The sequence below is a fragment of the Humulus lupulus genome, chromosome 3 (genome assembly GCF_963169125.1).
Source record: "Humulus lupulus chromosome 3, drHumLupu1.1, whole genome shotgun sequence".
Taxonomy (NCBI): domain Eukaryota; kingdom Viridiplantae; phylum Streptophyta; class Magnoliopsida; order Rosales; family Cannabaceae; genus Humulus; species Humulus lupulus.
Window position 1 is genome coordinate 133400353 of NC_084795.1, and position 11567 is coordinate 133411919.

At 37.9% G+C, this 11567-nt stretch overlaps 1 long non-coding RNA gene across 1 annotated transcript; it reads right to left on the reverse strand.

The window, feature by feature from the left end:
• Window positions 1–8653: 8653 nt before the first annotated feature.
• Window positions 8654–11567, reverse strand: LOC133821360 (uncharacterized). Its single transcript, XR_009887510.1, has 4 exons — window positions 10049–11567; window positions 9355–9422; window positions 9042–9209; window positions 8654–8874 (listed from the first exon to the last, which is right to left on the reverse strand). It is a non-coding gene; the product is annotated as an uncharacterized LOC133821360 (long non-coding RNA).

Sequence of the window (11567 nt, forward strand, 5' to 3'; positions counted from 1 at the left end):
AAAGTGTTATACTAAAGTGTAGTATAACACAAATTTATAAGTATTGAAATGTGTTATATAATCGACTATAAATAACATAATTAAACACTTATCTATTTATTAAAATAACACAGAAATTGTGTTATCGTTGACAGTATAATAACACATCTGTATAACAATGATAAAGTGTTATGTAAAGTACCATGACCTACGATAACATAGTCGGTCTTAACACATCAAAAAGTGTTATGGTATGTTTTGATAACACATTTTCGGTGTTATTAAAAGCATTTTTTCTTGTAGTGGGATATCGCTGCTCATACTCCTTCAGCTATCGTGATGCATAAGCTATAACCTTCTCGTTCTGCATCAACGAACAGCCCAAACCCAGCCTTGACGCATCGCAATAAACAACAAATTTTCCTTCCTCCGAAAGAAGACTCAACACAGGTGCAGTAATAAGTCGCCGCTTCAACTCTTGAAAGTTGTTCTCACACTTGTCTGACCAGACGAACTTCAAATTCTTCCGTGTCAATTCTGTCATCGATGCCGCTATCTTCGAGAAGCCTTCCACAAACTGCCTGTAGTAACTTGCCAAATCGAGAAAACTCAAACCTCCGAGGCGTTCTTTGGTCTCGGCCAATCCCTAATCGCCTCCACCTTAGATGGATCCACCTTAATCCCATCTGCATCAACAATATGTCCAAGAAATGTCACCTCTGGTAGCCAACACTCACACTTCTTAAACTTGGCGTACAACTGTTACTCTCTCAATCTCTATAGAACCTGTCAGAGATGAAACTCGTGCTATGCCTCTGAATTGGAGTACACTAAGATGTCGTCGATGAAAACAATAATGAACTGATCCAGAAAGTCCTTGAACACCTTGTTCATTAGGTCCATGAAGGCTACTGGGGCATTGGTCAAACCAAACGACATGACCAGAAACTCATAATGCCCATACCTCGTTCGAAAGGCCATCTTCGGTATGTCCTCATCCTTGATCCTCAACTGTTGATAACCAGATCGAAGATCAATCTTTGGGAATACTGTCTCACCTTACATCTGATCGAACAAGTCGTCAATCCTTGGTAGAAGATACTTATTCTTGATAGTTAACTTGTTCAATTTCCTGTAGTCTATACACATTCTCAGAGTCCCATCCTTCTTCTTCACAAACAAAACTGGGGCACCCCATGGCGAGAAGCTTGGCCTGATGAACCCCAAATCCAGAAGCTCTTGTAATTGTATCTTTAACTCCTTCAATTATTCCAGTGCCATTCTATATGGTGCCCTCGACACTAGTTCTGTCCCCGGCACCAACTCAATGATGAACTGAATCTCTCTGTGCGGTGGCAACCTTGGTAAGTCCTCAGGGAATACATCTAAGAATTCACAAATCAATCTGGTCTCTCCCGGCCCTGCTGGTAGTACTCTGGTGGTATCTACCACACTGGCTAGGAAACCTATACATCCTCCCTGTAATAGGTCCCTAGCTCTCAACGCTGAAATCATAGGTATGCGGGGTCCACACACCGCTCCCACGAAGACAAAGGATCATCTCCCTCTGGCTAAAACTTCACCATCTTCTTCCTACGGTCAATAGTAGCCCCATATCTGACCAACCAATCCATTCCTAGAATCATGTCAAAGTCCTCCATATCTAGCTCAATCAAATCTACAGAAAGTTCTCTACCATCAACTATCACTGCCAGTGCTCTAATCCATCTCCTAGAACCTACCAGTTCCCCTGTAGGCAGTATAGTCCCAAACCCCGCAGTACGGTACTCACTAGGCCTACACAATATATCAATCACCTTACTAGAAACAAAAGAATGTGTAGCACCAGAGTCAATCAATACAGTAAAAGGAGAGCCAGCGCTAGAAAGCTGACCTGTCACTACTGAGGGACAAGCCTCGACCTCTGCCTGCGTCAGAGTGAACACTCGAGCTGGAGTCAAGTTGTCCACCTTCCCTACTTCCCCTTTCTTACCACCCCGCACACATAACAGGCCTTAGCCTGACATTTGCCTGGATGACGTCTTCTGCACCTCCTGCACTTAGGATAGCTTCTCCATGAATCACCACCTCCATGACGGCCACCCTGGGTACCCCGACCTCTCCTATCAGGACCAGGAGCAGTCGAAGTATCAGGGGTCTTCCTCTTCAGATCATTGGGGCCTCTGCCCCTACCAGACCTAGAGAATAGAGGCACCGCCCTGCGGCCCTCCCGCCTTACCGCACTCTCCCTCCAGATCTTATTCTCCGCTTCCTCAGCGGTAAGAGCCTTCTCAACAGCCTGGGCATAAGTTGTTCCCCCAGGAAATGTTGTAATCCTTACATCTCGGGCTATCATAGCATTAAGCCCTCTGATGAATCTATACTGTCTCGCTACATCGGTAGGCACAAGATCTGGTGCGAACTTCGCAAGTCTGTCAAATTTTAGGGCATATTCTGTAACTATCATATTGCCCTGAACCAATCCCACAAATTCATTCACCTTCGCTGCCCTAATGGCAACATTGTAATACTTCTGGCTGAATAAATCCTTCCCAACTCAGAGTGGTAACATCCCTAGTCTATGATGCCACTTCCCATCAGATGCGGGCATCCTCTCTCAGCATATAGGTGGCACAGGCCACCCTGTCATGACCCCATATCCTCATAAAATCCAGAATAGTGGTGACCATACTCATCCACTATTCAGCCTTTAGTGGATCTGAACCTCCCTCAAAAGTTGGAGGATGCTGCTTCCTGAACCGCTCATACAACGTCTCCCATCTGTTCCCAACCTTTGCTGGCTGTACAACTGGTACCACTACAGGTGGCACAATAGGGGCAGTACTCCCTGATGGAGCCTGCTGTTGCAGAATTCGAATATACTCAACCTGGCTCTGATACAAAGTTGTAACGCCCTAGATAGCCAAGACCATTACACTGTGTGTTTATAAAGGTGCAAGACTTGCTAATCAAGTCATTTAGTTAAAACATATTACTAAAAATATAATTGAACTAGGGTTAAAAGATTTCGGTCATAAAAGTTACATTTCATATAATCAAACATTTTGTGCATGGGATCCCAAAAGTAATAACATTTAAAAGATGATTCACAAAATTTCAGGATAAAAGTACAGCTACTATCCACTTTAAGGGCAAAACAGACATTTAGGCTTTTCCCATCCTGTACCACTCCTCGGTCGTGGCAGCCGATCAGCTGACTATGTACATTCAGCCCCAAAGCTCTCCAACTCAGGATTGGTCCACTTTTTCCTTGCCTTTACCTGCACCACGTAGCACCCGTGAGCCAAGGCCCAGCAAGAAACCAGATAACAGAGCATAATCATTAAGCAATCAATTTACAAATCAACAATCAGACAACTCATTAAGCATAACCACATGCTCAACCATCCATAATAGTTACATAATCAGGCATTCAACATACCAACTTCATCAATTATCATTAATAACCAATTCATATATTAACCAGGGTAGACGCCCTTAGGTCGCACCCCCTATTTATCCCACTGACTTCGGCCAGCTTAAACTGAGCTTAGTGAATATTAAGCTATCCTCAGCTACCAGTGGCCGAGCCGCGCCCTATGCGCAAATACTGATTCCAGCACTCTTAGGCCGCTTATCATATGTCCCATGGCATAATACGATCTATGACATCAGACATATATAAGGAGCTCTTAGTCCCATCATTAACACATAACCGGGTGCAGTTTCTTACCTTTAGATTCCGATAGCTTGATTAATGAAACCGACCCTCAAGCACGATCTCGTCCAAGCCCTAACGTACACCTAGTCACAGCCATAAATTAGTATCATCACCAAACTTCAATTCCAAAACCTAGCCTCGAGACTAACCCCAAGCCCTCAGGAAGCCCCAATTCCACCAAACGGGGTGGTGGAATCAAACACCGAGCCCCTGGGCCAAAAACCCTAAGAAATAATCCAAAAACCCTTTTTTGGAAACAGGGTAGCGCTATAGCGCCACGAAGAGGGCGCTATAGCACTACAAACAGAGCCAAAATTCCCAAATAGCCCAGGCCTAACTTTGTAGCGCCCAAAGGCTAGCGCTACAACGCTAGTTACAGCACTCAACTTCTCAGATTTGTCTTCTTCAAATTTCCTCGAACTAAACTTCTCCAATACTCCTCCAAACCTTAACCATACCCCAAAACAAGCCTACCAGCATCTATATCTCACCTCACACAACCCAACAACACAAAACCTAGCCACATGCACCAACAACACAAGGAAAAAGCCATGCTTGAGCTTGAAGCTCAAAAACTCAACAGAAAACCATAACAGTCCAGAATTCGAATGACCAAATACAGAGTTTCTTACCTTTAATGGGGAAATTCGACCTTAGGCTATCCTCCACACCTTCTCAGCTTTCAACTCTCAAACCCTCAGGCTTAATTCCCTAGAATTCCCATCCAAAACTCAGTTAAAAAATCTATTTCAACACAAAACTAGAAACTCAAGAACAACCATGAAACTTACCTTAATTGGGTGAGTAACTTCTATTAATCCTCAAGATTTTTCAAGAGCCCTAGCCCCAAGCTCCAGCCCAAATTTTCCCTGAGTTACAGCTCCAAAAATCCTCAAGAAATGAAGAAATCCTAAACCGAGAGAGAGAAAAGAGACTTTTGTTTTTCCTTCTTTCTTCCCTTCTTTCCTTTTCCTTTTAGTTTCCTTTAGTTTCTAAACATTCCACTAAGTCATAAAGCAGATTGGTACTTATCTCTGTTTTAAACCAAATGAACAATTTGATCTCTCATTTAAATCCTAATCCTTTAATCCCTTAAAGGGAATTTTGGTCATTTGTTCTCGAATATATATCCTAAACTCCCAGAAATACCCCCAGACTCATCCTAAGCCGGGTATAAATTCTAACTGTGAATTTTTCGCTAAACCGCTCACTAGGATCGCCTCGAGTCATAAGCTACAAATATATATCCACATAATAATGTGGTCTCAACAATTTATTACAAAATTTTACCTTTATGCCCTTAACGGGACAAAATTACAAATATGCCCTTATAACCTAATCAAGGCCTACATGCATACTATTACACATAGTCATGCATCACATATATCCAAATAATCATATAAGCATGCTTATCACATAATCATGCATTTAATCATTTAAATCACACATAATCCAGTTATGCCCTCCCGGCACACAAATCAAGGCCCTTAAGCCTTATTAGTAATTTTGGGTCGTTACAATAGCTCCATAAATCCCCAGGGTGGCTCTATCAACATCATATCAAGGTAAGAGTTGATAGAAGGGTAAAACTATAATTTGGAAATTTGAGAAGAATTTTATTCTTTAGGTCAAGTATACAATTATATGATAATTGAGATTATATAATTAATTTGGAATTGATTATTAAATTTTCGAAAATATGTTTATTAATTTAAATATATAATTTCAAAATTCATATGTATAATTAAATAAATTAATTATTTTATTTGAGTGGGAGAAAATAAAATTGGTAAGTCAAAAACAGTTTTAATTTATTGAATGTTAAAAGATGATGATAATGATGATCATTAATTTGAATTTTGAATTTAAAATTTAAATTTTGAAATATGGTTGTCATATTTTCCTTAAAAAGATAAATACCTTATTTTGTGGAAGATTGATTTGTTGGATTAGCTTATACAGGATCTTTATTTATTTTCATGTATATCTAATATTAAACAAATTAATACGAGATAGCCTAAAACATGTTTCTAAAATTGAATTCAAGAGAAACAAAGAATAGAATACTTACAGTATACGCAGCGGAATTAAAGAGTCCTTCCTTCAGTTTCTCTAACTCTTGTATCCTTTCTGTCGCAGAGTATTATCAAGAAACTGAACTGATCTTCTATTTTCTTCACAATCTTCCAATGTATCCTTAGAACCACCTAGACTAGTGTGGGCAATTCTCAACACATGAGATAGATATAAAGAGAAGAAGAGAAAATAACAAAGTGGCTTAGAAAAGGACTTGTGTTTAGAGAGAATCTAAAACTATCAGAAAATCTGACTTGTGACTTATCAAACTTCTGTTTTGACTTCTCTCTAAGCACTCCTTTTATAGACTCAATTATGCCATTTAATTTAATTAAAAAATCAATAAAATAATAGTCATTTTGAAGCCCTAGGTCGAAATTTTCATGGGCTATAGGCCCGTGAAATTTCTCATTTGATTATAAGCCCATTGGACTTAAAATCAAGGCCTGTATTATTTTCTATTGATTTAATTAATTAAATAATTATTTAAATCCTTTATCAAATTAATTATTTATAATTTGAACCTTGATTTAAACTTATTTATTAATTTAGATACCAATTTATCTTAATTAATAAATCTGCCATAATTTCTCTTTTCTTCTCAAAATTACACAACTCTGTGAAACTATCCAAAATTGACCTGGTCAACTTTGATAATTCTAATTGATGATTAAATTAATTAATTGAGACTATCTAGATGATTTTATCCAAGGTACAATGGGGACCATGGGCCTATGAAATCAAGCTCCAATAAGTTATCATAAATCTAACAAATAAATTTACTAACTTATTAATTCCCCGTGACTCCACTATAGACTTGGAATTGCACTCTTGAATTCATAGAACGCTCTATAACAAATATAGATACGCTATTAATTACCATTGTTACAACCATAATTGTCACTCAATCCTCTATAGACGGTCTACAATGAGATAGGACTAAAATATCGTTTTACCCCTCATTGTATTTTATCCTTAAAACACTTAGTTCCTTGTAAATGATATTTCAGTAAACTAATTTAATTACTGAAATGAGATCTCTATCATTTAACACCTTGAACCAAACTAAAAGAAAACCATCGTTTCACTTCTTCATCAGAAGCTATAGATGTTCATATCTATGATTAACACTCTCACTCAATTATACTATCGAGTTCCCAAGATGTAAGTATGGGCTAGTCCGTAGGGTAAGCTGGTAACGAACAAGTCAAAGAACTCAAATAATACAATCAGTTAGAATACTAACCACTCAGAATTGAGATTGAATTGACCTATGGTCAACTATATGATATGACTAGAATAGATAATAACGGTATGTTTACTTATCTTATCAACTATCAATATCGGTCCAGTCCGATGTAACAAATACATCCGATCTTATCTACTTTGCTAATATTCTGGAAAGAACATAACACTATAATGTGTAAGTAGATCATATCGTAGATTGGCAAGTCAGTGTAAATCCAGTGCACTGACTAATCTTAGGACTAACTTATTTTGAACATATAATCATATTTATATTCCACTGTGATTACGTCACTATAAATAAGATTAGTTATATGCTCGGGATTTAATAGAAGTTTATATTAAACAAATAATCATGAAAATAGAACATGTGAGCAAAGTGATTGACCAAGTCAAAAAATGATTTCTATTCTTTTATTGATAATAAAATGAGATTACAAAGAATTTGAGTTTTAATTAGGGCATAAAACCCCAACATGATTTTAGTTGAATAAATAAATAAAAGAAAAATGCAATATCCCTGAAAAGAGAATATAGAAGTTCACACATGACATAGTCCAAGGACTATACCATGCATGTACCACTACAATGATATTGTATCAGTGTTGTTTTTATTTATCTATTTAATTAATTTATAATTTGAAAATAGGTATTTTCAAATTTGGTTAGTTAGATATTTACCTAAATAAATTCCTATCATCATTATGATATTATTATTATATTACTATTATTATTAAGAATAATAAGGTAATACAATAATCTCTATATGTATGATATAGAATAATAAGAAGAGAAGAGAGACAACACAAGAAATAATTCAGAATAGTTTCAGAATTTTTGTCAGACAAAATATTATCTTCTTCTTCTTTATTCTAACCTTTCTCAGACCATAATCCAAGTTCTCATGTGTTGAGAAATACTTGTTATTCCTAAATTACAAACTCATGTTCTCTATGTGTCCACACACATCTTGAGGTGTAGAGAATACTCTGGAGGATCGTGGTTTGAGTACTCAATGCGTTGGATAGAAAGATCAATATATATATGAAAAGACTCAAGGACACTTGATAGGCTTCAAAAGGTAAATTCTCATATTCTTGAATATTTATTTATATGTTTATATGAAATATATAAATATATTGTATATTTATGTATATGTTGCATGATTAATAATATTGTATGTTAATGTTTTTGTCTAGATATTTTCTTGATCATATAAACTGTATATATGAGAGATGGAAAATTTTGTTGTTGTATACAATGGGCCCACCACACATATTCCCCTACGTACTCTGATTGTTTTTTCAACATTTACTGCTTCTTAAATCATTGGAGGAAGTGGAAGAAGGCAGCTTAAAGCTTAGAGTTGGGAACGGAGTGTTCGTTGCGGTCCAAGCTAGAGGAAGAGCTCGCCTGAAGTTCGAAAATAATATTTAATTTTGAAAGATGTATATTTTATCCTGGATTTTAGTAGAAATTTCATTTCAGTTTCTGTAACGCCCTACTTCCTTAGATTCGTTACTAAGTAAGTTAAAATCGTGTCATTAGCTTGCAAATCAAGGTTTTAGGTTGAAAGTGTAGCTAAATTGTAATAAAAGTATTTTAAAGGCATTTAATATAAAAATGCGGTCATTCATTGAAAACGTAAAGAGTTATACAATGGGATCCCAAAATGTTGTTAGAAAATACTTTACATCTCAAAACACATTTAAGGTCGACTTAGGCGACAAATCTACCAATACATTACATCTTCCCAAAATAACCCTGGTCGTGGCAGCCAGGTAGGCCGAACTTATACCCGTCACTCCACGCTCTCCGTACTCATGGTTGTTTGACCTTTCCTTTGCCCTTACCTGCACCATAGAGCACCCGTGAACCGAAGCCCGACAAGAAAACTCAACACAAAACATATATCATATGCATATCAATCCACATTATATAACAAAACAGCCAACATGCTAAACATATAGTGACCAACGTTCTCGGTCGCGTGCTCAAAAAAACATCCTATGCGCCTTACCGGGCCCTGGGTTCGCAGTCTTCGTCGAGAGGATGACTCAAGCATCCTAGGAGGGTCTCTCCCTAATGACCTGCACTTCGCATGCTCAATGTCGATCCCAGCCCCTTGCCATACTCGGCTTCCTACCGTTCTCGGTCTTCGCCCTTCCTGGCCTTTGCTATTTCCGGCCTTCGCCATTCACTCATAAATATGCATCACATAACATAATATCAACATATATTTAAACATATACTAAACATAAACAACAGGGTTACGACCTGCAATTCAATCAATAGGGCCACGCCCTGTTCTACGGGTACAATAGTTTTCTTACCTGTGTCTCGTGTTATCTGAGCACCGCAATCCCGAGCACAGTCTTCTAATTTGAGCCTTGTTGAACACCTAGTCACAACACATTGATAATAATCAACCATCAAGTTCTATACCAATAAATCACTTCGAGCTATAATTCTAGCGACCGAGACCTTGGATTCTACCAAACCGGGTAGTAAAATCCTTCCTGAGCCTTAACATTTGAGTTCCCGAGCTAAAAACATTCAAACAGCCAACATTTCACATGTGAGCGGTGGCCCAGCCCCTTAAGGGCTGTGGCACGCTCAAGTCAGAGGAGAAAATTCCTCTCTACTGAGGGACATGAGTCGCGACGCTCCAAACCATGAGCCGCGGTGCGCCTAGCAAATCAGAGGCCTTCTAGCCTCTTCCAGCACACGGGTCGCGGCGCCTGAAGAACAAGGTCGCAACTCGAGCCTCCAAACCCAAAAAATCACCATTTATTCAGCATATTTCTCTTAACCTAACCCATGAATTCTCACCTCAAATACCAGCTAAACCCAAAACTAAGCCTAGATTTCCCTTCAACACAACCTAGGCTCCATAACAAATCCATAGACAATCCCATAAACTCAGCCAACACCTATAATTAAATTTAAAATCCATTTCACATGCAAACTTATAACTCTTAACAAGATTCAGTAGAAACTTAAACAATTCAGTGCTAGATTTCTTACCTCTGGAATGAGTTCAATCCTTGAGCTACTCCCCAAGCACTACAAGTCCATTTCTTCAACTTTCCTTAGTTTAAAGTCCCCAAAATTCATCAGCCACCAAGCATAGTGAGGGGGAGAGAAAGAACAGTGAAAAATAGAGAGAGAAGCAGAGAGAGACTTATGTTTTTCCCAAATCCTTCTAAAGTCTCAGCTTCCTAAACCATATATGTCCATTTACCAAAATTATAAGATGCCCTTAAGCTAATCTTAACCCTCAAGTGCCACCAAGGGAAATTTCGTCATTTTCCACGTCCCGCTAATTCCTCAAGTGTTCCTATAAATCCTCGTTTAATCCAGACATGTCCAAATAATTAATAAATTATGACCCATTACTCGATAAATCCTGAACACACATTACGTTCCCAAAATACCCCTAGGCTCCTCCAGAGCCGGGTATTCGACCCTGTTGTGACTTTCTAGCTAAACTGCTCCCTAGGATCATCTCAGTTCGTGCATCGCAAATATATCACCACTCACTCGTGGTATCAATCACAATATACACAAATATTACATGTATGCCCTTAATGGGCTAAAATTACAAATATGCCTCTAATAGTCAAATGGAGCCCACATGCATATTTAATTCACCTAAACATGCATTTCTAATCACATAATCATCAAATTCATGTATTAACATAATTAAATCAACTATTTTCCTCTCGGCATGCTAGTCAAGGCCCTAAGCCTTATTAGCAAATTTTGGATGCTATAGTTTCCATGTTGCAAGTAGAACGATTTGTTATGACTATTACAAGTTCTAATATATCTATTTCTTTAAATGGATCATAAGTCTATATTTCATGCTTGGAAAAAGGGCTTTATATTATGCGACCTAACGAACCCATCGCGCTTTATAATAATTTATTCAAAGTAGCTAAACCTAGGACCAATAAATGTCAAAAGACCGATAACGATAACATGACGTATTTATGTTACTTGAGATTGGGTAACATTGGCTATGATAGAATTCAAAGACCTACAAAGGATGGGCCTTTGAGGGAACTCACCTTAGGTAAATTACATGTCTGTGAATCTTGTCTAGAAGTAAAACTGACCAAGCGTCTATTCTCTGCAAAGGGTGATAGGGCCAAAGAACCACTTGGACTTTTTCATTTAGATATTTGTTGATCTTTGAATGTAGAAGCCAGGGTGGTTTTGAGTATTTCGTCACTTTCATTGATGATTACTCTAGATACTCATGTCTTTACCTGATGCATAGGAAATCATAAACATCTTCAATGTTTCAGGAATTCCTAGCTATGGCTCAGAACCAATTAGGTAAAACGTTAAAGATCTTGCGATCTGATAGGGGTGGAGAATATTTTGATATGCAATTCCAAGATCATTTAACTGGACTTAGGATTTTATCACAACTTACTGCCCCGGGTACTCTGGAACAAAATGGTGTAGCAAAATGCCGGAACAGAACTTTATTGGATATGGTTAAATGCATGCTTAGTTACTCAACTCTAACAACTTC